Consider the following 27,307-nt stretch of genomic DNA (forward strand, 5'->3'; position numbering starts at 1 on the left):
AAAACTGGGATAGTATAAGAAGATAATATCAAAGCTTCTGACGCTCCACAGAAGAGATTCAACTTCTGTCTTGAGAACTACATCTCTGTAACATAATGGGATATCTTTATTTGATCTTTTCTCCCAGTTTCTGACACCAAGCTACGGAAACCGCTCTAACTTCTGAGGTGATAGGAACACTGCTTGATGGCTTGAGAGTTTGATTATTACTAGCAGCATCTTTTTGTTCCAATATCTGGTCTTTGATCCTAATTTCAGACACAGGAGCTTCTAAGTCCTTGGCACACTCCATGGTGATGGATGTCTATTTTATATTCTAATGAGTTGGACGGCTACTGAAGGTCCTTAGATAGCTTCCCAAACAAAGACCTGATCACCAAAAAGAACCACCAGGTATTAAAACTTTAAGCCCCGTGCCCCTCTCCAGTTCCAACACCAGATGTGTGTGTGTGTGTGTGTGTGTGTGTGTGTGTGTGTGTGTGTGTGTGCGCTTTCCACATTGAACAATTCTGTAGTTCTTGCGGATGTCTTTCAATTTTATTCAGTTCTGACACCAGTGACCACAGTCAGTACAAACTTTTTAGGACTGTCTACTTAATTCAAATTTTACCAGGTTGCTCATCTTTCTCTCTAATTTTATGCCTTTCAAATCAATAATATTTTCCTTGTGTATTTGAGTCTTCTAATATGCTCAAATATTTGCATTGTTTCATGCTATTTTGAAACTGATCCCTTTATTGTTATATCAAGAGGGACTTGTTTTTTTTTTTTTACCTATTTTGACTTAGGATCTGGTTTAATTGATATAAATACAGCTACTATTGCTTGCTTTGGGCTTAATTTATATAAAGATCTCCCATATCTGCTTTCAGTTTATGTGTATCTGGACCGATGTAATGAGGTTTTCTCTTTGAAGGGAGCATATAATTGAGTCTTTTTTCTTTATTTATTTAGAAAATTTGTATATTTTAGTGAACTATGCTAATTAGCTTCCTTTTGCCAAATATAAGTGTGTTTAAGAATGGTTTTGTAAAATTGGACTGATGATGATTTTCCTCAATTTTTCCTTGTCTTAGAACGTTTATTATTTATTATAAAGTATACTTTTGTAAGTATACTAATCTTGGTTGATACATTTTTTTACTTTATTTTGTTTCAAAGCTTTGAGTGTATTATATTGTTTTTCACTGATTCTTAGTATTTATACTGAGAAATCCACTATTAGTCAATGGGTAAAGCTACCTTTTATATGGTGTGATAATATTTGGGGATTCTTTGTATTTGGCTTTTGATAGTTTGACTATAAATATAGCAGGTTTAATTATGCATTGTAAGTTGTCTTTTTAGGTTGAGTCTACTTGGGATTCTTTAAATTTCTTGGATATCAGTATTCTGAGACTTGGGAAAATTTTAGCTATAATTTTTGTTCAATAGGTTTCCAAGGCCTCTTCCATTTTGTTTTCGTTTTAGAAAACCTATTGCATAAATAGTTGCTTGGCTAATATTAGTCCTTAAATCTTGCTGGATTTTCTCATGACTTTGCATATTTTCCTTTTTGGGAAGCATAAGAGATAACCTACACCTATGTAGCTTAGGCTGATCTCAAACTGATGATATGCCTACCTCAGGCTTTCAAATGTTAATGATTACAGTTGTGTACCACCATCAACCTCTATTTTCCTATGACTGCATTATTTCAAAAGACTTACCTTCAAGTTCAAAAACTGAGCCCTTTCTTTATAATTTCCACTTATTTGTTGAGTTTCTCATCCATATCCTGAATGTTTCTCTCATGTCATTGAATCATTTGTTCCTATGTCCCTTCAGAGTCATCCTGCTTCCTTGCCAAGTCATATCTCTTGTGTCCCTATGTAGATGTCAACACAGCTAGTGTAAGAATCACCTCTTTTAATTTTATATAGTAGCTTTCAATAGGAAAAGAGTTCTTAGAACATATGTTATTATCTTTAAGTAGATGTACAAAGAAGTTGTCATCTAACAAAGCTGTTCACGAACACCATGTGTCTTTATCAATGTTACCCTATCCACATCCTAGCACATCCCTTCTAACCCACCTCTTACCTCACTTCCTTTAATTTTGTAGGATAGGCACTGAATTTTGACTGCAGTCTCCCCTACTTCTTCTCTTTGTGTGTCCCCTCCCCCTTGGCCTCACCCTCTTTTCAAGTACCAGTTTCTATGAGACAGACATTTTATAGGATGTTGGTTAAATATGTGCTTTGATACTGAGTGTGAAGAAACACAGATGTGTCTCCATGTCATTGTTTTATCTGAAATCAACATTGCAGGAAACCTTGTTGCTCTAGGTTGAAGATCTTTGGGGAGTTAATGTAATAACTTTGCTATATAGATATAAGATATTGTATGGGTATAAACATCCACCCCAAAATGGCAAGAACATGTGCCAGTAAGAGAAACAGTTGATTTGACAATATGGACCATGAAAGAGCATAATCACAGAATTTACAAGGGTGGAATCTATGCTGGCAACAGTTCCTACAACTTTGGGGGGCTGGCCACAGAGGAGTATGTCTTTGAGCACCAGGAAGGCGAGCATCAGTGGTTGTGGGGGCCTCTTAGATGAAAGCCATGGAAGGATGATGTGTCTTCCTTTTTAACCATGAAAACCTGTATGTTGTGGAACAGCACTGCGCTTTTTGATGGTCTTGTGAATTTCTAGCGAAGTCCAGCTTTGTCTTTCTTTCTTTCTCTTTCTGAAGGGCCTGAGCATTGTTCTTTGGCTCAAGGCTAGTTTTAGCACTGAGCTGCAGTGCCACATCTGGCTTTTTCTGTGTATGTGGTACTGAGGAATTGAACCCAGGGCATCATGCATGCTAGGCAAGCACTCTACGACTAAGCCACATTCATAACCCAAGGCCATTATTTCCTTACATATTAATTATTACTTGATATATTTATTAGACAGTGAATATCCTCATTTTATGATTTGCCTTTAAGAATTTTGGCTGTTTTGCTGATAAAAAAATGTTGTGTTGATGATTAATCTTGATTTTCAACCTGAATGGATAAGAAAGACCTAGAAGATTAGTAAAGCATAGAGACTCGGGGTGACTCTAAAAGAGACCATTAGATTAGAGCTCTAATCTAATCAACAGATGAATCCCTTGATGGATTATAATAGGACTGCATTATTAGGAGGTGGTGAGAAATAAAGTATGGATGCTACGAGGAGAAAATAAGTTGCTGAGGTGATGGGGGGAGGCATGTTGCTGGGGTACACCTTATCCTGGCCCCCACAATGTTCAATGCTCTGTTCTAACACTATGCCTCTCCCCACAGTGGTGGACTGCTGACCCCTGTGGAACTCTGAGCCAAAATAAAATTTCCTACTTATGTGATTCCTGTCAGTTATTTTTGTCATCAAAATGAGAAAATTAGTGTTAAAAACTTGGTATGCTAGAAGTGTGTGTGGAGGGGGGGCTCATCGCTGTTATTTTTCAACCTAACCACTTGGCTCAGAAGTTTTTTTTTCTTTTTTTCATATATTTTTATTGTAATTAATAGAAGGGTTGCATGATATTTGACAGATAGATGGTGCATTAATTCCCATACATTGATACCCTTTCTCATGTCTTGGTACCCATTTCCCTCCCCTTCACCCCCACCCCTCATCTTGTTTTCCCCCGTTCCCTATCCAATTTAAAATAACCAAATACAAATATATCTGACATATCAGGTAACAAAGTGAGATACTGTAACAATATGAGATAACCTAGGGACAGCAAAAAAGATGAGAGATAACATAGTACCTTAAGAACAACAATCATTCATTATATGGCTTATGTTTCTATATCCTAGAGATCCTTTCATTTAGCATTCTACTATATGGCCTTTTGTATCAAGGTTTTGCTCTATTGCAAATCTCTGCTAGGAGAGCCCAAGGTTTCTACTGATTATGACAAATGAGGGAAACCATTGAGCCTAAGTTCCTTTGAGTCTGGCTTACTTCACTTAATAGGATCTTTTCTAAGTCTTTCCATTTCCTAACAAATGGGGCAATGTCGTTCTTTCTGACAGCAGCATAGAATTCCATTGTGTACAAATACCACATCTTGTTGATCCACTCATCATCTGAGGGGCATCTAGGTTGGTTCCATATCTTTGCTATGGTAAATAGTGCTGCAATGAACATTGTTGTGCTGGTGGATTTAGTATGTCTTTGTTTCTGGATGATTGGGTAAAGGCCAAGTAGTGGAATTGCTGGGTCATAGGGGAGCTCCCTGTTTAGTCTTTTGAGGAACTGCCATATTGCTTTCCATAGTGGTTGAACGAGTTTGCACTCCCACCAACAGTGTAGTAGTGATCCCTCCTGACCACATCCCCTCCAGCATCTGTTGTTATTAGTTTTCCTGATCCTGGCCATTCTAACTGGAGTGAGGTGGAATCTTACAGTTGTTTTGATTTGCATTTCTTTTATGACCAGAGATGTTGAGCATTTCTTCATGTGTCTATAGGCCATTTTTGTTTCTTCTTCAGAGAAGACTCTCTTTAAGTCTTTGGCCCATCTTTTAATGGGATGATTGTTACTTTGGAGATTAGTTTTGGATTGATTCAATTTTTTGAGATGTTGATATATTTTAGATATGAGGCCTTTGTCTGTTGTATGGTTGGTGAAGATCTTCTCCCACTCTGTAGGCTTCTTAATTAGTTTACCAGCTGTGTCCTTTGCCATACAAAAGCTCTGCAGTTTAGTGCAGTCCCACTTATCCAGCCTTTCTTGATTTGTTGTGATTCTTGGTCCTTATTAAGAAAGTTTCGACCTGTGCCAAGGAGGTCTAGTGTATCTCCTATTCCTTCTTGTAGAGTTTTCAGAATGTCGGCTTTTACCTCCAGGTCTTTGATCCATTTGGAGTTAATTCTAGTGCAGGGTGACAAAGAAGGATCCAACTTTAGTTTTCTGCAGGTGCTTAACCAGTTCTGCCAGCACCACTTGTTGAAGAGGCTATCTTTCTTCCATTCTATTTTTTTTGCTCCCTTGTCAAAGTTAGGTGGCCATAGGTCTGTGGTTTAATATCTGTGTTTTCAGTTCTATTCCATTGGTCTTCAGGCCTGTTCTTGTGCCAGTACCAAGCTGTTCTGATCATTATAGCTCTGTAATAGAGTCTAAAGTTTGGTATTGAAATTCCTCCGGCTCAGAAGTTTTTAGAGCTTGTTTGTAGGAGGAATTTGGACAATTTTAGAGATGTGGGCTAGAGAAACCCTAGAATGCTGTAAGAAGAGCTTCACAGGCATTGTTGGCTAAAGTTGAGGAAACCGGAGTGTAAACAGTGAAAGCAAGTCTCGTGATAGTCTAGACAGAAAGTAGGACATCACTGACAATTGGGCAGATAGTTATTCATGTTATATTCAGGCACTGAGTTCTTATTTTTCTGCAAAAATCTACTGAGAATATAATTGATATTGTGATGAATCTACAGAACAGTTGTGGTTAGGTGCCAGTGGCCCATTCCTATAATCCTAGTTACTCAGAAGGCTGAAATCTGATGATTACGTTCCAATGCTAGGGCAGGAAGGAAACTATGAGATTCATTTAGCTCTAATTTACCACCAAAAAGTGCAAAGTGAAGCTATGGTTCATGTGGCAGTACACTAGCTTTGAGGGGGAGAAAAAAGAAAAAAATACCATTCTTCCATCATAACTGAAAAATATATTGAGAATGTCATTTCAGTTTGTATAATTCTGAGAAAAATTCCTCAAGTTTCATTCCTTTATAAAGTTGACAACATCGATTATAGCATAGCCATAATTGAGAAAACATTTAATTTAATTTCTCCAAAATGTTCCCAAGCATACATTTCATGTTCTTCTTTACTGGTGGCATTACTACAATAATATATCTTGCCAAGTTTCCTGTGTTAAAATGCATTATATTTCCAGACTGAAATGATTTAGTTACATATGTATTTTATGTCTGGAAAACTGTTATTTTCAAAATCCAACATTTTGTACAATTTAGGGCTTTCTAGACATTTTTCTTGAGTTGAATCAAGCTTACTTGGACTGAATGGAAGCTAACTGAATTAAATTTAAAAATTTGGAATTATGTATTACTTATTTAGTTCAGGCTAACTTTGAAACAAAATAAGGATATAACTTTAAAATAGTTGTTTTCAGCCTGGCATGGTGACTCATAGCTGTAATCCTAGCTACTCAGAAAGCCAAGATCTGAGAATCTTGGTTCAAAACCTACCCGAGTGCTAAAGTCTGAGAGACTCTTATCTCCAATTAACCACTAGAAAACTAGAAGTGGGACTGTGGCTTATGGGTTAAGGTGGTAACCTTGAGCTGAAGAGCTGAGGGACAACTCCCAGGCCCAGAGGGCAAGCCCCACGGCCACCAAAAATTTTTTTAAAATACTTTTTAATCATATACTCACAGTTATTATGAAATGACTATGTCATTGTTGTTATGTCAGTGTGTATTATTTCATCATATCACAATGATAAGAGATATGCCTATAATTTTATTTTCTGATAATTCTTTAGGTGATGATATAAAAATGATGCCTCTTACACTGTTTATTAAAATGGAGACTGAAAGTCAATGTTTTCTTTTGTATTTTGTAACTAGTTAGAGAAAATCCCAGGGTTTTAAACACTGACACTGTCAAAGTCCTACAAAAACAAGGAAGACCAGAGCAAAGCAACCTTTGGCAGAGAAATAGATAGTTGTGCAAAAACACAAATGAATGGGTTGTTTATTTTCTCTCAATACCAATGATAAAACTGCAAGAGAATGTACTTCACTACTTCAGCATGATTTGAGTAGGTAGGTAATAGTAGATCTTATGTGTAAAATGTGTATATATGTATACTTAAGCATTGGTTACAATCCTCCATCAAACTCATACATAGGTATAATTGATCAGAGTGAAAGGTCCTATTTCTCCTCTCAGTATTTTCATAGGTCTTTTCACTGACCTATTTTGGACCTTCTTTATGCCCTGCAGCTGCTCATCACTGCTAACCTGAGTCTACAACTATGAATTCATGTCTTCTTAGGCCCTATCACTTCTTTTCTTTGTTCTTTTTTAAAAACCTATTATTTACTTTGCTGATATTATAAAGGTGGTGTACAGGATTACAATTGCATGAGCCAGGTAATGAGTGTATTTCCTTTCGTATTAGTGTCTTCTGTTCCCTCATTCTCTCCCAGTCCCTCCCTCCTGTCTCTTCCCATGAATTCACTTTCTTTCATTTATTTGCTTATCTATCTATCTATCTATCTATCTATCTATCTATCTATCTATCTATATTTTGTCAGTCCTGGGCTTGAGCTTAAGACCTGTGCACTGTCCTTGAGATTTCTCAAGGCTAGAGCTCTACCACTTGAACCACAGCACCACTTCTGTCTTTTATCTGCGTATGTGGTACCGAGGAATTGAACCGGGATCTTCGTGCATACTAGGCAACGCTCCACCACTAGGCCAAATGCCTGGCCCGAATTCACTTTCTTTTATGTCCAGTGGATGCCACTGTTGCACATTTTCACCCTTTTTCCAAGTGAGTTCTGCGACTCATTTATGACTACTTTTAATCCACAAAAAGTTACTTGTTCTCTGTACCACTTCTTTAGGTCTTTAATACTTTAATTTTACAAAATCTGAAGAGCTCCCTATGTGCTCATTTATTTCCACATCTCCCATGAGTACTGATGCTTTTCCAGTTTAAATTCCTGGTCACATCATCAGAGTAATTCTAAAAGAGATCATTGATGACCTCTGTTGCCCAGGATGAAGCTCACTTCTCAATTTGTCCTCAATTCACCTTACTTAAATCTGAGGCACGTTCAACAATCACTTCTCTTGGCTGGATATAACAACCACAGTCATGCTTCTCAACTATTTAGGAAAACTGTGAAAATATATTACATGTTCCTTTCTGATTATCAGAAACCAGTCAAAGCATGGTGGTGCATGCCTGAAATTTCAGGAACTTGGAGGCAGAGATTGGGAGGATAGCAGTTCAAGGTCAGTCAAAACAAAATCCAAACAGAAATTGGGGCCTCGTAAAAACTATATCTTATGAAATAGCTAAAGCAAAAGGAATCTGGGAGCATAGCTCAAATGGTAGTGTGTCCGCCTCTAAGCAGAAGGATCTAAGTTCAAATCTCAGAATATGTATATGTGTACACAAGAGAGGGAGAGAGAGAGAGAGAGAGAGAGAGAGAGAGAGAGAGAGAGAGAGAGAGAGAGAGAGAGAGGAGGGAGGGAGGGAGGGAGGGAGGGAGGGAGGGAGGGAGGGAGGGGAGTACAAGATAAGGATATAGCTTGTTATCATGCATGAAGCCCTGGGTTCAATCCTCATTAAATAAGTATATACATTCATACACACATACATACACACACATACATACATACATACATACATACATACATACATACATACATTACATAGCCATATTTAACTGCAAAGGAGATTGAGATTGAAGTCTTTTTTTCCGTATATGTTTTATTGTAATTAATAGAAAGGTTATATTATATTCACCAGATAGAAGGTGCATTACTTCACATACATTGATACTCTTTCTCATGTCTTGGTCCCCAGGTCTCTCCCTCTACCTCTGCCCCTCATCTTGTTTTCCCCCCTTCCCTATCCAATTTCAAATAATCCACTATATCAGATAACAAGGTGACACACTGTAACAATATGAGATAACCCGGGGACAGCAAAAGAGATAACAAGGTACATAAGTTTCCTCATTGTTCTTATATATGATCACCCCCTATTTCTGTCTTTTGTGACATTTAAAAGTACACACTTTTATAATGAGATGGAGAGAGTATAGTAGGAATTGAAGTGTTGACATTGTGTGAAAGTCTCAAAATTGGAAGAGAATCTGAAGTGGATAAAAGTAAGGAGCTAGAGGAAGAGATGGAGAAATATTGGAGAGTAGGAACAAGAGTGATGCTCTAAGGATTTATATCACCTTTTCTCTTTCTTTGGCTGACTTACTCACTTGACTGTGAATGAGCTCTGAAAGGAGATGATTATATGGGGTTTAAATCGAAGATCAGGTGAGCATGGAAGCAAGATAAGATGATCATGATTACAGACTGTAAGTAGGGAAAGGAACCAAATCAACATATACTGGCAGAACATGATTTTAAAAGTGTCATATCTGCCTGGATAACTGAGTATATGTGAGAAATCCATTGTTTGTTAGAGTAATGCTAACAGTCGAAACAAATGAATAAAAAATAAACAATGACTCATGCGTGAGAGAAAATTGTTTCTCACTTACATAAATACCAAAACAAATATAGCTGATTGTACATGGACAGGCTCACAATTTCATACTTTCTATTATTTTTCAATTTTCCATCTTCAAAACATGACTTTCATAGTCATTATGTTCACAACAGAAGACCTAACAGCATGGAGGAGTGTTCATGGGAGACTCCATAAGCCAGGTGTAGAGGTAGAATGCTTCAGTCTCATCTACATACCAATGACCAGAGATCAGTTTGGGGGTAAGGATGTAGCCCAGCATTTGAGTACTTATCTAGCCTGTGCAGTGCCTTGGGTTTGATCTTCACACTGAAGAAAATAGTTACCTGGACTTACTGCCAGAGAGAGGAAAACAACTACCTGTTTGTTGAGGTGGAAAGGAAAACAGAAAGGGAAAGAAAATAGGCTTATTAAGTCTCCGGTATACATTGTAAAGTGAGAATTTGTATCCTTCTTAGAAAGCATGCACGTTAAATATAATGCATGCATCTGCAGTCAACGGTGGCTTTGCAAGCACATTTTAAGTTGAAGTGTGGTTGGATTCTGCAGTGGAAATGAGCCTATTGAGCTCATTTTTATCTTCTTGAATACTGAGGCATTTGTGGTTTTGTCTTTAGTCTTAGTGCCAAGTAGAATGTCAAGTAACTTGACCTCTCTATTACCCAACACATAGTGCCCTTCTGAGTACAAGAATACCTAATAATGTGATGTTCTGTCTTTCTCCAATTTCAGGGGGGAAAAAAAACAGAAAAGGAAAGGAAGAGAAAGGGAGGGGAGAAAAAGGAAAGGAGAAAGGACATAGAAGGGAAGAAGAAAAAAGAGGAAGAGAAAAGAAAAAGGAAAGAAAAAGGAAACTCTTGAACTTTTAAAACAAATAGCTCTTGATCTTCAAGGTTTTTAGAACATATTTGTACCTGAAAGCCATATCTATCAAAGGATTAACGGTGAAACAAAGAAAGCACCAGTATTCTATTCATTAGCTTGTGGAAATTACTCTGCCACTTCTGCAGAGCTATCCTTCTCCTGCAGTGATAGAAGATCATTTGAAACCAGTTTCCTACTAACTGAGATGACAATGAAAACAAGTTAGCTCTGCTTAGCTAATTTCTCTCCTTTCTGTATAGATTTGATCAAAAAGGTTTTAGAGTCTTCCCCCAAAACATGACTTTCTTATCATTTAGAAAATATATACAGTGAAAGCATAGAAATATTGAAGGATATTTATTGCAAGTAACATACATGTAGTTCTGGATGAGCAATAAAAAAAAGTGCAGAAAACAATGATGTAAAAGACATTTTCTAAGTTAAAACTGGTCTAAACCAAATGCGGTGGCTCATGCCTGTAATCCCAGCTACTCAGGAGGATGAGATCTAAGCATGGCAGTCCAAAGCCAGCCGAGGCATTATAGTCCATGAGACTCTTATCTCCAATTAACCACCAGAAAACTGGAAGTGGGACTCTGGCTCAAGGGGTAGGGTGGTAGCCTTGAGCTGCAGAGCTTAGGTACAGTGCCCAGGCCCAGAGTTCAAGCCCCATGACCAAACAACAATAACAACAACAACAACAACAACAAAACCACCTAGTCTACCATGGTCTATCTTTTACTACATAACATCTGAATTTAGGGCTTGTTTTTCCATCTCTAAATGTAATATGATACCCAAACAAAATGCCTTGGTCCTTTTCATATATGTATATATTATATATAAGTGTATGTATGCATATTCTATTCACTAAAATAAGTTTGATCTTAATTACAACATAAGAATAATTAAATACATTTTAGACACAGAGAATTCATTGGCAATTAAAAAAATACACATTCCACAAAAGGAATCCTTGACTTGTAATTATTCATTAGCGCCTTCATTCAGTAAATCTTCTGGGATCCTATAGGGCCTTGTTAATCACAGTAAAGAAACATGGCATTGCTTAGCTTGTTAAAAACACACCATGCTAGAATAAAACCTCAAATTTTTCTGAATCAGACGTGGTTTTTAACAACCCCCCCCCCTCCAGAGACTCACCTGCTTATTACAGCTCCAAAAGCACAGCAACCACAGCCCTCTATCTGCAAGATAGACAGTTTTCTTATCAGCAATTATTAGCCAGGTAGCACTAAGCGATTAGACGAGAACCCAGAGAGAAGAGTCCTGGCTATCACTAATGGTCATCTGTTAATGTTTCTGATATAATAATGTTTTAGATGATTACTGCTGAGGGGATGCTGTAGATGTCTGATGGATAGAGACCAGGGAGGCTGTTAAACATCTCCACAATGCACAAGAAAATGCCTACACACAAAAGAGTACTTTCCCCCAAGTGTCTATAGTATACTCACTGGCAAGAACCAAATTATTTTCCTGAGTGGAGATGGGAGGATGGTGTAGGAAACTGAGTGCAGGGTTTGCCTGGCCCATGAATCTGCATCACTGAGTAAGATAACTACACAAAGAAATGAGCTGTCATGTATGAACACCGTGCCTAACTTTGAGCTATATCGTTGGTACTGTGAATCACTTTCTGCTGAGACTTGATTACCATTGGGTATGAATGTGTTATGGCTTTATCACTCTCTGCTGAGACCTATAGTGAGAGTAAACATGTGGACCTCCCCTGCCCTGCCCACCTTTGTGCTGATAGGCTCCTGCACCCTATATTAGCAGAATGTACTTCCTCAATAAATGAGTTCCTGCCTTGATGGGTCTCCCTGACAGCATCTGATTGTCCTCTGGCAAGGGAGGGCTGGGTCCGGGCGATCAGTGGGCCCTCTCCTTTCTCAGCTCTTCCTGGTTGGGGCGTGTTTCTCCCTATCCCTCCTGCAGGTCAGAAGGGACCTAGGACTAAAAACTCCGACAGGGTGGGAATGGGAGAGAATGAGTGAGCAGATGATACTATGTGTTACCTAAGGGAGTGTATCACCTCTAAAGCAGCAATCAAGTATAGTAGAAAGAAAAAAAAAAGTAGTTGATAAATTTTAGGTTGCATTGCAAGGATCTGGAGGGCTTAGATACATTGCTGGACTCAGATCCTGAGATAACTGACTACAGGTTGGATATGGGATTCGAGAGTTTGTTTCTACGAAGATCTAGACATCTGTAAGTATGGCCAGACTGGAATCCACATTTTGAGAAACATTGGCATCTAGTACCAGTAGATTCTATTTGGCTTATTTGGGGTTTTCTGTTTGACATTCTTAATTAACATTTCAAGTTAAATAGAGCCCAAAGTACATTGAGATTTACTTATGGGTTGACAGGAAGCTGTGTGGTAAAATCTTAGGAATGGGTCCAGGGATTAGGGCTGGAGGTGCAGGCAGAGCTGAGTCAATAGAGAAGATCCAGGGCTATTGTCATTTACAGATGATACCAGATGGCAGCTAAATTCCGAGTCCAGACAGCCTGAGGGGCTCGCTAATTGCAAGAGGCTTCAGCTGCAGGAAACACCCTAATCACCCCAATGGCAGCTGGACTGCCCCAGGGAAAACCCCATTGCCAGGAGAAATTTTTTGTGTGTTATAAAGTAGCATTTGAAGGGTAAAAATGACAGGTTCAATTTGGACTGTATTCAGTGGAGAAGGAGAAGAGAGGAAAGGAAGGAGGGAAAAAACAAAAGACAGACAGACGTGACATGGAAACATCAGTGTAATGTGTATTGGATGGAATCAAAGGTGAGAAAGTGATGGACTAAGGGTTCTCAGACAAGGCTCTGACATATCCCGCTCACCCAAGGATCCTTGAAACAAACACAAACTTCACATGAAATGTGGGGCTTTTACATACCACTTTTTCTATACCCTCTATGACCCCTTTCCACAAAACAAAAGCAAAATAAAAATGGTGAGTTCACACCTTGAGGAAGTAAGAAGACTGGCTCTCTTTAATCAGGACCTGCAACTATCACTGAGTTAATTTTGTTCTATGGGGTAGCGTTTAGCAGAACCCCAGAACTGTGAATTAGGGTAAAACAGAAAGATGAGGAGCTCTTCTGGGCTATACCTCAAGCTTTAAGGTTTGGACCAAATTTATAATATGCTACTCAACTGGAGATTTTAACAAGATCTCCTATTACCTGGAAGCAAATGAGAGAAAGCATTTAAAATAATATTTTTGATTGGTTTACAGTGGTATATGGAACCCTTCAATGGATTCTCTTCTTTTGAGATTTGATTTTACAACAAAACAAGTTGTAAGTTTAAAAGCCACTTCAGATTATTTTGTTTTTTAGCCTGTGATTTCTTAAATAGAGTGTCAGTACAGTTCATTCCCAAAAATCAAACAGTTACAAATTTTAAACCTACCTTTTGTTATTTTCACATATATCTTAAATAATACCTATGAAAATGCCTTTTTATTCACTTCACCTCTTTTTTTCTTATAATCTTTCTGAAATTCCAACAAGATTCTAGCCATGCCTTGGGCAAGTGAGGAGAAAGGACACTCCAATACAGTATAGATTCTCAGACTCTACAAATTTGGTCACCAGTGAAACTTTCCTTCCCTTTGATTACCTGTTGGGGCCTAGCCTCCATCCCTGAAGCCTGATTCTGGCTCAGCTGCAATTAAAGGGCTTTGACCAGGCATTCGGTCTTTTGCATACCTCTCTTAAGGCATCTCTGTGTACGTGACTCGATTGAACCCCCCGCAGTTTCGCGGGTCTCGCAGCAGCTCAAGTCTCTCGCGCTTTCCCGCACCTGTCCTGCACAGTACCTGAAAGCCCCACCCAGACCCTTAGTGGTAGCACAGAGGCCCTCTTCCTATTGGCTAGCTTCCCAGTGCCCACCTTCTCCTACCCTAACAGTATATAACTAATTGTCTGACGCAATAAAGGAGGAGAGCATCAGAGAGCATCAGAGATCAGCAGAGATCAGCAGAGAGATCTGATGCGCTTTTTTGGTTAACACTGCTTCTGACTCAGCGTGGTTTTTTCTTCCCCGGTGATTGGGGGAGGGCTGGGTCTTCGACACTTACCATCTCGCTCGGCTCCCGGGGACTACAGGCTGGCCCTGTGTGTCCCCCCCCCCCCCCCCCCCGTTCCCGTGTTGCTGCCCCGGAGAGGAGGGGAGCAACAATTACCTAAGTGAGGGAATTTATAGTTCCCACTGAGCCTAAAAGTCCTCCCTTCCATAATCCTCAAGTGCCTTTTCTGGCCAACAGAAAGAAGCTTCAAAATCACCAAACTAAAAAGCTGAATAAACTGGAAGAGTAACAACTCCCTGAGATGCATAAAAAGTGAGGTTACGGAGCAAAGTACTGTCTTCCCAAATTAGCCAGGCCAAGCAGTAAGCAGAGAAATTGTCAAAGAACAGACACCAGTGACCTGAAGCCTCCCCCAAAATCAGATCCAGGAAAAGAAAAGCTAACTGTTAGGAAGAAGAGATACAATAGAAGGGACGAGACAGAAAATGCCATCCACCAGCTTTACTTCACTATTTCTTTTTTTTTTTTCATGTTAGACTTTTAATACCACCATCCAGTAATTTATTTTAAATTAGAGTAATTTCAAATTCCACAAAACTAAAGAACAGCAATATTTTGTTTGAATTCTGTCTTCTGTACACTCAGTGTATAACACCATAATATTCAACACCAACCTCAGGGAAAGGTTAGCAAAATACATCCAAAAGGGGAACCCTGGTGCTCTTTGTTCCTGAATGGGATGGTCCCACAGGAAAAGCACAGGATACAGCACAACACAAGGGCACCTGTTAACTATGAAGTGAGCAAGACACACTAGCATTTTCTGTATGCATATGGGGTAACCTGCATAGGTTTAAGGGCCTTTTGTGTTCATTTAAAAAAATCAAGCATTTTTCAAATAATCTGAAGAGCACTATTATCCCATAGATAGGCTTTGTGGCATCATGTTATTCTTTTAAATATGACCCCAAAGGAGAATAAAACACCACAGTACAAATGCAAATAACTATAAATTAACTACAAAATTTTTGGTGAACTTAATTGAACAGACTGTCTAATATGAACTCAGTGGGTCAGAGGAAAAGAAATTAAGAATTAAGAAATTAAGAATTTTTTGTACTTCATAATTTTTAGATATGATATTTCTTGAAAATAATGACTTGTATTATCTGGTTCAACGCATAAAATGTATTTTTGTCCTCTTTCCTACCTAATCTCTTTTTACTTCTTACGTGTGATGGAATCCATATAAAGGAGTTTCAATTACATTTCACTATTTCTTGCTTCTCTTCCCCTATTGCAGATACACTGAGCATTTTACTAGGGCTAGTAAAACACTGAATTTGTAATATGTGAATAAATATGAAGCGATCATGTGATATGAAAATGGTTTTTGAGCCAGTTTTAACTTAGATAAGTCATTCCAAATATACATCCAGTTCTTTTATGGGTTAACACTTTTCTCCTCTTAAAGGTCAGAACTTCATCTCTGATTGAAAGACAGCTTCAAGCCCTCCCATCTAGTTCTCCCTATAAAACTCTGGCATCTCTGTTCAGTCATAGAAGCCCATGCTCTTTCATTAATATCTTTATAGGCCACACCATACTTACAAATAAAGTTGTTTATATGTATGTGCACATTGTAGGCATGTCAAAAGGACTTGAAAAATAGCATGTGCTACCGTGTACTACAGAAAGATAAAATATATCTACAATAGACCCACAACACTCTGTGGCCTGCTAACATACTAGCTAACATAAGCATGGGGATATGTACTCTATTTGCTGAAATACTGAATCACCTGAGGTCAAACTCTCAGAATTTATTTTCATTTTTAGGTGATGCATGATTACTGAATTTCTGCTGTTATCTAACTCAGGTTACTTTGGAAATGTTAATATTTTGCTACCAAAATCACGGAACTCAAAATTGTCCACGGGTGCTTTGTTATAAATACATTGCCTAATAATCTTGACACTTGCATTTCATCTTTCACTCATAGACAGTGAAATGTTCAATTAAGGAATGAAGGCTGACTTTGATGAGTTTGCCACCCATTCCTCGGCATTAAAGTACTGAGCTACGCTATCACCAATAAAGCTGAAATTTTTATGCTATCTGTATTATTCAGTTAAGTGATCTGAGGAACAATCTTGCCCTATCTCCAAGGTATGGATACATTTTAAATACTCTCTTCCTTTTGATAATCATTTTCACTTAACTAGGCAGGCTGAGTGAGAGACAGAGCAAATGAAGACAGTGAATCTGTCACTATGGTTTTTTTTCATTTTTCTCACTACTAACTACTGTATAAAATCTCCTCTGATAAAGAGAAGAATATGACAAGACTTGCTTAACTTTAAATATGAATTAAATATTTGAGATGACTCGGAAGAAACAAGGAAGTCATTAATGGTCCCAGCCTGAGAATTTGTACTTAAATATGGGAGCATTTTTAAAGAATAAAACATTTATTTATTGTTACTATCTTTAAGTAGTTGTACAAAGTAGTTGCCATCTAACAAAGCAGTTTGAGAACACAATATATCTTAAAGAAAATAAACATCTTATAGTGGCTCAAAAAGTTTTATTTCTAGAGCCAGGCGTGGTGGCTCATGCCTGTAATTCTAGCTACTAAGGAGGCTGAGATCTGAGGATCGCAGTTCAAAGCCAGCTGGGCACAAAAGAACCTGAGACTCTTATCTCCAATTAACCGCTAGAAAACCAGAAGTGGTGCTGAGGCTCAAGGGGTAGGGTGGTAGCCTTGAGCTCAGGGACAGCAGCCAGGCCCAGAGTCCAAGTCCGACGACCAATAAAAAAAAAAAAAAAAAAAAAAGTTTTATTACTGTCACTTTCTTAAAATAGGAAACAATGTCTTGGAGGACTAAGGACTGAACTCAGGGATTTATACTTGCTAAGCAAAGGCTCTACTACTTAAGCCGTGCCTGAATCCTTTGGTTTCTAGTTTTGCAGACAGGGTCTCATGCTTTGCTCAAGCTGACTCGTATTACTATTCTCCAGGGTCTACCTCCCCATCAGTGCTGAGGTTCTAGACCCAGGTTGCCATGCCTTGCTACAAAAAAGAAAGAAAGGAAGAAAGAAAGAAAGAAAGAAAGAAAGGAAGAAAGAAAGAAAGAAAGAAAGAAAGAAAGAGAAAGGCGTTTTGTTTTTTTTTACATATTTGTGTGAAAGAAATTTGTCTTAGCAAATATGAAGGAAAGCAAGAAACACTAATGTCTCAATTTTAACCACTAACCTTGTAAAAATAATTAAGAAGTGCTCAAGGAATGTTTCAAAGTGTTTTAAAAGTATTTAAGAAATAGCTAAGTGGTGGCCTGTTAAATATCAGAAATGGGAAATGTGCCATCAAAACGTATAAATGGGATAAAATATGCTAGTCACTATGCTAATTTTCTTCTTGTTCGAATTTAGGTTGTCTCCCATATTTTTGAGATTGTGTAATATTTAACTCTTAAGAGTAACCGACCTTAAACTGAATAATTTAGATGCTGTTTATGTATGCACATGTATGTGTCACATACAAGCCACTCCTCACACTGCTTTTGCAGCAATAAAAGAGAAGAGTTAAAAATTTTCTTATATCCTCCATTAAAATGTGAAAGTAAGAAAACAAATGAGAAAAAATATATATGTATATATATTTTCCAGTCCTGGCCCTTGAACTCAGGGCCTGGACACTATTCTTGGGCTTTCTCAAGGCTAGAACTCTACCACTTGAACCTCTGCACCACTTCCAGCTTTTTCTGTGTATGTGGTACTGAGGATTTGAACCAGGGTCTTCGTGCATGCTAGGCAAGCACTCTACCACTAGGCCAAACTTTTGGCCAGAGAAAATATATTTTATATATTTTGTATGCAGTAGTGATTTGAACAGTTGTCTTTCTTTCCTCTAGCCTTCCCGGACTCCCAGGGAACTATGTCAACTCCATTGCTGCTTCCTCTCATTTATTTTTATTTTAAATTGCTTCCTTCATTTACCCTTTGCCTAAAGCTGATGATGGCATTTGCACTAAAAAGCATAGAAACACCACCAAAAGAAGAGCACAGGGAAAGGAAGGGTAATTTAAATAAGTCCCTGAAGCTCTCAGGGAAGATGCTGTCCACAAAGGTCAAGCCAGTGATGTCTGAGCACCAACAGTGTGCCAAATACTCTACTAGATGCTTTGTATCTGCTCACTTAGTCTGCAGGAATCCTATAAAAATGAGTGCTGTTGTTTTTCCCATGCATCAGATGAGAAAACTGAGACCTGGAGAGGTTAAATGATGCTTATTAACTAAGAGCACGGAGTCAGACCAGTGATTCGTAACACTAACTTCTGTTTATTTTTGTTATGTCATTTTACTTGGACAAAGATGAAAACACAGATTGGGTGTACAGGACCATAAATGACTAAAAGGGAAAAAAATAACAAACTGAAGTCCCCCCCTCCCTCTTAAACTATGGCAAGAGGTTTTTCCAAACTCTGCGTAAGAACTTTTGCCAAACCAAAACAAAACAAATGATTTTTATCAGCACTCATTTTTCTTCAGGATGTAGTTCAAATAAACCAATTACTTAGTTCCTGAAGAGCTATGGGGTCAGTTAACTGAGGCTAGTTGCCACATCTATAAAATGAGTCTAGTAATAAATAATTCCTGCCTAGTCCACCCACTAAGAGTGGCTGATAAATCTAATGAGATAAAATGTGGAAAGCTCTACAACCACAGACAATGTAACAAAAGCTCTGTGTTATTTAATATTTCTTCACATGAAGTTCTAGATTCTAGATTGCTACAGATCGTTGCTTGGGTAAAATGCTTTAACTTGTGTTGCTCTACTGCTAATCAACTGTTGAATGCCTCCTATGTGCCAGACACACAAAGTAATATATGCTGGCGCAATTAAGCATGCCCCCTGTAAGCTTACAGTAATAGCTCCACTTTGCATGTGTATCTCCACTTCACAGTACTGTCTTCACTTTATACACAAGCATGGGGAGAGAATTTGACTGCATTGTACAAGGATTGCATGCATGACTCATTCACATAAAACATAAGAAATACCTTACCACTATGGTTACTATTATTCAACAGTCATTAGTGTACTTCTTTGTCACTTTGTAATATCAACAAATAGCATATTCTGCATATCCTGTGGATGAAGTAAAGGAATGGGACATCATTATTCCTCTCCCAGGAATAATAGGAATTTCATCACACACACACACACACACACACACACACACACACACACTCACACACACTCACCATTACAATACAGAATAGTTTCACTTAAAAAAAAATGCCCATCTCTTCATCTCTCCTATTCCATCCTTGCCCCACTGCTTACCCTTGATTTCTGTCTCCATAGTTTTGGCTTTTCCAGAATGTCTTATACTTTGAATCATGTAGTTATAGCCTTTTAGATTTGGCACCTTCCACCTAAAACTATGCAATTAAGATGCTTCAAGTTGTCATTTCCTATTGACATATGACACTTGATACCTTTTCATATGTTCATGTCATGCATATCTTCTTTGAGGAATTATTTGTCCAGATATTCTGCTCCGTTTTTTTTTAAATATTTCCATTTGAGTATTCTTGTGTAATCTGAATACCAGTCTTATCAGATATGGTTTTCCAAGGATTTTTCTCCAGTCTCTGGATAAACAGAACACATTAGTTATAATAATATTCAGCTGACAATGAAAAAAAACTTTTATTCTCTAAGTAATTATACAAAGGAGTTAGCATTCTTCAAATTAGTGTATGAGTGCAATGAATATCAGTCAGAGCCTACACTGTCATGCTTGGTGATGTATGTGAGAAGTCACTAACTCCCAGGATATCTAGATTTTCCATTTCATCTTACTTTAATAATTTTGTATTTAATATTGATGTTGATTCATGAGTTAAGGTTAACTCAAATTAACTTTTGAGTCAGTATTTTCTGAGAAATATGCATCTGTGTTTAAATGTCTTTTTCTTTTTCTCTATATAGTACATATCCGTGAGTTTGTGTGTGTGTGTGTTGTGTGTTTTCCAGGGCTATTTATTAAAGATGGTATCTTTACCATAGCTTAGTTGACTATGCTTGTGAGTCTGTATATGTGTTTCTGTTATATTCTCTTAGTCTATTTGTATATTCTTTTCCCAGCATTACACCGTCTTGGTTACCTTAAAATTTGGTAGTATCAATCCATTGATTTTACTCTTCAATATTCAGTAAATTACTTTGGATTTTTGCATAAAAATAAATTTTGAACTTAGCTTTTTAATATCCGTAAAATCACTTCCTGATATTTTGTTGGGGACTGTGTTGAATCTAGAGATAAACATGGGAATAGGCAACATCTTCACATTATTGCATCATCTCCTTCATATATTTGGAAAATATCTGTTTAAATCTGTGACATCTATCATCAAAGTTTGATGGTTTTCCAGGGAACTTGTTCTTTTTTCTCTATTCTTTTTATTTCTGTTTGTTAGACTGGATGATCGTCATTACCTATCTTCAAATTCATTGTTTATTTTTTCTGCCATTTCAGTTCTATTACTGAACTTCATTAAATTGTACATTCCAGTTCAACAATTCCTATGTGGTTCCTTTTTCTAGTTTATATATTTTTATTGGTTGTCTATATTTGACTGGACATTTTCATACTTTCCTCTAGTTATTTAGATATCAGTTTGTTCTTTAAATGCAATTACTGTAATAGTGGATTTAAAATAGTTGCTTACTAAGTCAAACATCTGGACCTCTTTGGGAACTGTTTATGTTGTCTCTGTACTTCTTTATTCCTTTACATCTCCTAATTTTCTTTTGAAAACTTACTATTTTAACTAATAAAACATAAGAGCTCTCAGCATAAGCCTTTTCCTTACCAGGATTTATTTATTTTTGTTGTATTATTGCTACTATATTTTAGTAGAGTGACTTTTCAAACTAATTCTGTAAAATTTCTGTCCACTAATAAGCAGCCACCTTTAACTGCTCCATTAGCTTATTCATGGGCTAATGATTTGGACAAAGATTTTTACTAAGTTTCTCAACTTTATTGTGGGTCTTTGTGTGAGTATTTGAGCACATATGTGCAGGGTAGGTAGTTTATACTGGCCCCCAACCTTTTATTCCTGCTTATGCTGTGTGTCGCAATGTTTGCCAGAGGTGAGAAAGAGTGACTTTTCAGTGACACTGCATGCGCAGGTCCTTCTGGATTTCCAGGATTATAGCAGAGTATTCCAAACTCCTCAATGCACTTTTTGTTCTGAAGTTTCCTGGTTGGGCTCGTTTGCCTAAATGTCATTCCTTCCTGAGACAGCTGTAATATGACAGTTACCACGGACTATTTTCAACAAATGTTCCAGGGAAAAAGCCATTCACAGTGAATGAATTTAGACTTAGCTTACAACAAATATTATGTGGAAATGAATTGCTAGCATCCCTATGTTTGTGTCTTAAGGCCATTATTAAGGAAAATAGAATTGTCAGAACACAGAGAGTCATAAGTACACAGGATAACTGAAATATGTTTAAGTCACTGCCAAGAAAATAGCATATATAGTATGAATTCACTACATAAAGAAGTGAGTCACATCCTATATAGGAGCATGTGCCGAGGTGCAAGACTTCATCACGTTACTCAGAGCAGCAGGAAGTTCTACACTTCTGGATTGTTTATTCCTGGAATTTTCCATTTACTGTTTTTAGAGCACAATTGAATGAAGTAACTGAAATGGCAGGAATTATAATGACAGATGTCTGATTAGTGTATTCTTGTTAGGGATTTAAGTTTACCTAGGTAGGGATTTGCTAGCCTTGAAACTGCAGAACAAGGGACACAAAGGGAGAATGGATGCCTTGTTTGAAGCCTAAAGCTGCTTTTCAGAGGATAAAGTACCCTTTGGCCAAATGCAGGTGGCTCACACCCATAATCTACCTACTCAGGAGGCTAAAATTTGAGGATTGTGTTTTGAAGCCAGTCTGGGAAGGGAAGTTCATGAGACTCTTATATCCAATTAATCACTAAAAAAGCCAGAAGTGGAGCTATGGTTCAAGTGGTAGAGTGAGAGTTTTGAGTAAAACAGTACCCCAGAGACAGTACCCCGAGACAGTACCCCAGGACTGAGTTCAAGCCCTAGGACCAGCACAAAAAAATAAAATTAATAATAAGATTAGTAAAATGATCTCATTTCCCATGTCTCTCTAGAAATTATTAAGAACATCCTCTTTTTCCTCAAGGCATATGAGAATATGCAAATTATATTTTCTATTCTACTCTAACTGGCGCAGTGAAGGCTGAAATTTCAGGAATGATGACACCTTAGAAGTGGCGTGGAGTTTGGAGATGACCAGTTGGGGAGAGAACAGCAGCAAAAACCTGCCTTTGCCCAGAGTGCAAAAGATAAAAGAAGTTATGACAAGCCAAGTTCATCTGGCACACAAACAGGAGACCAAATTGTAAATTAAAAAGCCCCGAGATAGACACATAAATCTTGGATAGCATATAAGTTTTTACTGATTATTTTTCAAAGGTGGCCACATATAATGACATAAATCCTTGCTTCTGTCCAACAGTCAGTTAATATCTACAAGGAAAGCTTAAAGCCTCTCTACCATGTTGTGAATCCAGTTCTCATCCACAAAGGACTAGCAGTTTTGTTCCTAAAGACTTCACCATTGGGCAAACAGTATTTCCTACTCTTCTCAGAGTACGTTGGTGTCTTGTGCATGTGTGCATGCATACACACATGCACCTATGTGTGCATATGTGAATGTTTCCCCAAGATACAGAAAAAAAAGTAACTTGGGCTCAGGGACACAAATTATGAGTGTTTGGAGAGTTTCAGAAAACTCAAATTCACAAAGTTAAGAGTGGGGCTCTGAGAATGAAAGGAAGAAGAAAACTATAGTTGTCTCAGCACAAATTAATAACTGTGTCTTCAGGGCTCTGCCATGGGGATAAACATCATCCACGTGTTTTAGTTCTATTCTGTTTCTCTAACTTGACCTTAGCTGCCCAGAGTTCCTATTCTCAGCAGAAGGTAGAGACAGCCTCAGGTGAATGGTGATATGAACTGATCTGCCAAGGAAAGGACAGTGACCTTTTCAAATAATGCCCTGTATTAATGAGCTTTTCCATGGCTGTGACTAAATACCATTTAGGGACAGAAGGAAGGAAGGAAGGAAAAAAAGCAGGAAAGGAGGGAGGAGACAGGGGAGGGAAGAAAGGAAGGGAGGAAGGGAGGAAGGAAGGAAGGAAGGAAGGAAGGAAGGAAGGAAGACAGAAAGATAAAGGAACAGAAGCTATTCTGAATACTTATTCTGCCCACACTATACAGAAAAAAGAACTGCCATTCAATGGATAGCCTGGATTTGTTCTATCCCAGGCTTCTTTTTGCATTGCTCAGCCGAGTTGCTCACCTACTTCTCTGTTACATCTGGCTGTTCCTGCTGAAGTAGTCTCCACTTTACTGTTGGTCACAAGATGCTTGCTTGTTCACAGTATCTCTACTTCATAAACTCTCCTGAATGATCACTTCTTCCACTTCTTCTCAGTGTAAACCTCCATTTCAATATTACTAGCATATCTGTGGGTTTTTCTGTGTATTTTATATTTTAAATCCTGTAAAAGTTAAGATTCCTATCGGATTTTTCACTTAGTTTGCAGCAGTTCCCTTGGTGGACCTCCTCTTTAGGCCCCTGACTATTTTGTAGTCAGTAGATTTTCATTGTAGATCTAGTTCATGAATGTCAGTATTTATGAACCAAATAGAATGAGACAGAAATTCCTAAGAAGGAGACAGCAGGCCTGGAAAATTCTCTGTAGAATCTCCAAAGAAATTTATAAGCGCACTCAAAGGTTTATCTATTCTTTTTTATTATTAGATTGTGTACCCTTGTAAACTCATAAATAACTAATATTTTCCCATATCTAAAGTTGGTTCTTTATTGTTGGGATCATCTCAGGGCTATGGGTAATCACATAGATTCTGAATCACCATTGACCAAAGAAGAGTTAACTGTTTTATGGAGACAGAGAGGTTTTCCTGCTACTCTCATCAACATGACATGCTAACCAGCTCCCCTCACCAGCCCACTGCTTTCAAGGCATCTCACACCAAACGTAGCCATCACCAGCAAAGTGCATCTGTGATGAATGAGATTCAATCAGCCTTCTGGCCTTCCAGGTCCAAGATAACATTTCTGCTATCGATAGTATCAGCTTATAATTTAATTTCAGGTCCTAGCTCCTAAGAGATAAGACTGTTTGCAGAGCTAAAATCTAATCCAGTTGAAGGTATTGGACAGAGTTCCATAAATTCTGATGGCCACAACGATAGCCTGATTTCCTTAAAACTCAGCGAGAATACATTTGACAAACATGAATTTCTCAAAGGACTCATAATGAAAATGATCACACACACACACACACACACACACACACACACACACACACACACACACACACACCCCTGAATATTTGCTAACCCACTTATGCAGATGCCTGGACTTGCTGGATTGTTTCAACATACCCTTTACAAGAATGAGAAGATTCTATAATCTTTATAGGGATGCAAGGAGAAAAAAAGAAAACATGTTTCCTCTTAGGGCATTCAGTGAAAATTGATCTTTCTTAGTTTATTGTTTACCTATATGCATGTTTGTTGTTACAGTTGCTAGCCATACAGAGGATAAGCAGCAGAGGTCATTCTTCTTGGCTAGGTGTCTCATGTCACCCACCCTGTCTACCTTCTGTGTCATTATTTAGGAAGATCTGCAGCTGTAAACCCAGCCACCTTCAGCTCCCCTTGACTGCAGAGCCCCTGCTGTTCCCAGATTGAGGTAGGCGTAGCCTCAGTTACCATGCAGCTTCTGACCCATCCAAGGAGGATAATTCTATCGCATGTCTCTTTAGCCTCTGTTTACACTGTCTTGAAGGCATCAATTCTCTCAGGTGAAGAACACAAATAAAATTTAAGAAATTCTCCCTCAGGCTAAGAGGTTAGGAATCATGCCAAGGTTTCTCTGAATGAAGTCACTCTCAGCCTAATCTCCTGCTCAGCTCCAGCTATCACAACTGCCTGCCTCTCTTTGATTAGGGGAGAATTAAAGGCATGGTAGAGTCACTCAGGGGTTTGATTGCCAGTCATTTTCTCCTCTGATCTAGTCTGTTTTATAGCATAATCCCAAGATGATCTTTGTTCTTCTCTTTCTTTTGCTAATTTTGTCCCGTACATGTGTGTGTGTGTGTGTGTGTTTGCGTGCATACATACATGCATACAAACCCCTAAACTGACAAATAATCATAAACAATACACATGTCTTCTGTGGTTCTTTTTTTTTTTAAATCATTCCACATCCTCCTCCACTCCGAACAAAGAACTTGGGAGAAACTGCCTTTCTCCTCCAGTGCGATGCAAAATCGTTAAATAAAAATTATAGGGTGGTTTAGCCAATTTCTCTACTCTACTGTGAGTTCCTTCAAACTGCTATCTCTCCCTCTGCTGGCATCCTTCTCAGGTTCCTAGCTTCTTCTTCAAAGTACAAACAACAGTGAACGTGTTTGTCAAAACAATAAGAGCTATGGAACTCAGTCTTTCACATGCCAGCTCCATTCTCTCATCTTAGGCATCTTAGGCCCAGTTTCAACTAAATGACTGCTAGGGCATTGTCTCCTGTAATCATACCAACATAAATTTCATGTGAAAGAAATTTCTTCCTCTATGAAGATCTGGATGAGGATAAAAATTGACTGTTTGTAAGTAAATACTTCAAATGTAAGCCAGGAACATAAAAAATAGTCATTATTCATTTTTTTTTAAAAAAGCACTACAGTGGAGGAAAACTGTAAGAAACAAGAGGCGAGAAACTGAGATGGGCTCAAGTCTTTAATGGGAGACAGAGCTGTCAGGCTGCTACAAGCAGGAATGGAGGCCGCAACAGTGCACAGGTGTGAGTGGAATGTAAACCCAATTTTAGGGGGCAGTCAAATAGGTCACAGTTACATGGACTGGGGGAATTTGGGGGACAGAGTCAGCTCTGAGAAGAAGGTGTTGCAAAGGTATGTGATGCGGGCTACAGGAATTGGGGGAGAGTCACATTCTGAGGAGTGTGATGGGAAGGTCTCAACTGGGGCAGGAATTTGTACTTCACACTGCAATACAGCCTCAGAGAAAGAGAAACTTCACATTTTTGTAAAGAGGTTGAGGGCACAAGGTAGTCACTTACTGGGCAAGCTGACTCTGAGACTTAGAAAGCCAAAAGAGCATAAACTCTACTAATCACTTTTCTTCCTTTTCTTTGGATCATGGGCTGGATGCTGTCCCGGAGCTCTTTTTTCTCAAGACTCAGAACTCTGTCACATTGAGCTACAGCTCCACTTCCATTTGTTTGTTGAGTAGATAATTGGACCTAAGTGTCTCACATGAACATTACTGCCCAGGCTAGCTTTGAACCATGATCATCAGATCTCGCCCTCTCGAGTAGCTGGGATTACAGATGTGAGCCACCAGCATCTGGCTGCACAATTTCAATATTACTCTACGTCTTTCCTTGAGTAAACGTTATTCTAGGGTAAAGTATAAGCATATCTCAAACCACATTCTTCAGGTAACTTTGTAAGTAATAAAGTAGCTAATATGATACTCATTGGCCCAGTTTCTACAGTTCTCTCTCTAATACTTGAAGGAGTAGGAATAACTTTTCTATGTGAAGCCTCTTGAAAAATCCCAGTTAGAGGAACAAATTATGCTCCTAATTCTTTAATGAGAACAACTAGAGTTGAGAGAGGAGAGAAAGGATTAGGGGAAGGATAAAGAAGAGATTAAAAAGTATTTGTTCAATAAACTAGTTATCTGGAGAAAAAGAAAATGGATAGCTGTTACTATATAGAACAACTTTAGATAGATGCTGACTTTGTATACATACATGTCTGTACATATGTACGCATGTGTGTGCATTTGTATATATATGTAAATGTGTTTACTCTGAGTTAAGTACATACCCAGCACATTTTTAGAACATAAAGTCACATCAAGCTTTATCTGCTCCTTTGACTTATGGACAGTAAGCCCTTCATTGCAAACTCCAGCTAGGTTTTTATAATTTTG

The sequence above is a fragment of the Megascapheus bottae genome, chromosome 11 (assembly GCF_031878675.1).
Source record: "Megascapheus bottae isolate mThoBot1 chromosome 11, mThoBot2.hap1, whole genome shotgun sequence".
NCBI lineage: Eukaryota > Metazoa > Chordata > Mammalia > Rodentia > Geomyidae > Megascapheus > Megascapheus bottae.